Raw genomic sequence first — 2,169 nt, forward strand, 5'->3', positions numbered from 1 at the left:
GATACAGTCACAAAATTTACCCCACAAGCATTGGTTCCCTCCCTTCAGTATTCCACATGCAATACATTCTCATAGCACACTGGACCCTCATTAAGCTCGCCATCCCATTTAAACTATCACACTGTATTATCTGTCACATTTCCACAGCAAATACACAGTTCAAGGAATACACCAAGAAATGCACTAATCACACTGTTCAAAAAGGAAATGCCATGGCTGCAGCCAACCAAATTCTACTGCGCAATCACTGTTATCACTGCATGAGGGAGATTTTCCACCAGTAGCCCTTAGATGAAACATGTAGGATAAATAAAGGTTCAACAAAACCTCAACATCAGGGACTGCATTAGCTACCATCCAAATAGCTACTAGCCCTTACCTTTCTTTCAATCCCTCTGCTCTGCACACTACAGAACATGTATGTATTCTCAAAATGAGGCAACCCCTTGCACAACATTACAGTTCTTCCTGTTTCATGTAACACACACCAGATAGGACACTGTCATCAATGTGAGTGCTCTTACTAGGCACTGTGCAGCCTAACACATCAATCATCTCAAGTCAACAAACTCATTGCCTAATATTATCAACAGCAGTTCCATGGTCATAAGTTCTAATTATCAAGGTGTACACACAGCAAGGATCAAACATGCATCTAATGATCAGGACACAAACACAAAATATAACACTGGCAGTGCTGTGAAAATGATTTAAGTACAACACCTGCCTCCCACACACTCACCAACTCTCACTGTACTGCCCTAGTCTCCTCCACTAAATTGTGACAGAAGTTTTGTCAAATCCTACATTTATCAGTAACCACTGCATGTGTGTACCACAAGTATGCTATGGAGCAAGAATTGCCGCTAGACAGAACCACATTTCAACTGTCCACATTGGCATCTTTATTCACACATAGCAGTTGCACAACATCTTACACTGAGGAGAATGTTTCTCACCAGCTCCCAAAGACATGTACACAATTCATCAGTGAACACAGACTAGTCTGTGTACATTGTCCCTAACAACCATCAGCCAAACACTTCCACAAGTGCACAATGACTTCACAGATAAACACAGCTTGAAGCATTGTTTCCATGAGACTTACACCCCCTCAGAGGCTTCCAAAAATTGCCATAGAGACGGTATTGCACGTCTCTCTGGCGGGGTATTGGTAAAAGTTTTCAACTAGCAATAATCGCACCTCAGTTATGCTTCATTGGTTACGATATTGCCACTGCGCAAAGATTAACTACCTAGCGCCTGGCACTGCTATTTATACCTGACGTTCGTTCCAAACACCTACAGGTACTTGCATCATTGCAACCCATCAGTATTACCTTACACTACTCTAGTTCCATTGGGGGAAACAAATACAGAAATATGCAGGAAACAAAACCAGTAAAACACATTTTATTGGAGGCAGACACTCTGTTCTTGCCTCCTTGTGTCTAATAGTTGCTTACACACCCGCTTACCGCCATCTTAAACGCTCTAAACTGCACAGTAGTTCTCTCCTTGGCCGTCAGGCGCGCTACTGCCCACTCGCCTAGCCCCACACAGACGAAAGTGGCACAACCTCAGTTAGCAAATACCGGCACACCCATTAAGACTCATCGTTAGATTTTATTATTTTGTGGCTGCTGGTTAGTACTAGACACCAAAAAAACTGCCAACTGCATTTACATTAACCATAACACTTCTCAGCAAAAGCTGTTTCACGCACTGTGCAGTAAAATGCTAGTTTTACTCGAATCATGCCGTGAAATTGATTAATGTCGATGGGTGAAATATTTGTGTAACAGATTAGGCACCCTAGAAACACTTTTTTTTTTTTTTTTTTTTTCCTTTATTGTGATTTTAATACCTGTGACAAACAGGTAGGCCGGCAGCGGACCAAGTATGCCGCTCTTCGGCCTCAGAGTATACACAGAACAGAGATGAGTGAGATAGAAAAACAATCAAGACGGCGGGGTACAAACAGTAGACAAAACAGAGTTAAAACGGAGTCGGTCACGTGCGTAGCACAATGGATAAAAGCGGAGAAACACGGTGCACAAACGCAGATGGCAGATGGCCACACGTGAACCAGCGGAGCACAAACGACGAAACACAAACACACTGCAGGAGAGTCGAGGCACAAACACATGCGATGGTCTTCGGCGTAGG

The 2,169-nt window shown here is 43.1% G+C and overlaps 1 non-coding gene across 1 annotated transcript; it reads right to left on the minus strand.

The window, feature by feature from the left end:
- Positions 1 to 1,109: 1,109 nt before the first annotated feature.
- LOC126292415 (U4 spliceosomal RNA) lies at positions 1,110 to 1,249 on the minus strand. Its single transcript, XR_007552152.1, has one exon. It is a non-coding gene; the product is annotated as a U4 spliceosomal RNA (small nuclear RNA).
- Positions 1,250 to 2,169: the final 920 nt, after the last annotated feature.

The sequence above is a fragment of the Schistocerca gregaria genome, chromosome 9, assembly GCF_023897955.1.
Source record: "Schistocerca gregaria isolate iqSchGreg1 chromosome 9, iqSchGreg1.2, whole genome shotgun sequence".
NCBI lineage: Eukaryota > Metazoa > Arthropoda > Insecta > Orthoptera > Acrididae > Schistocerca > Schistocerca gregaria.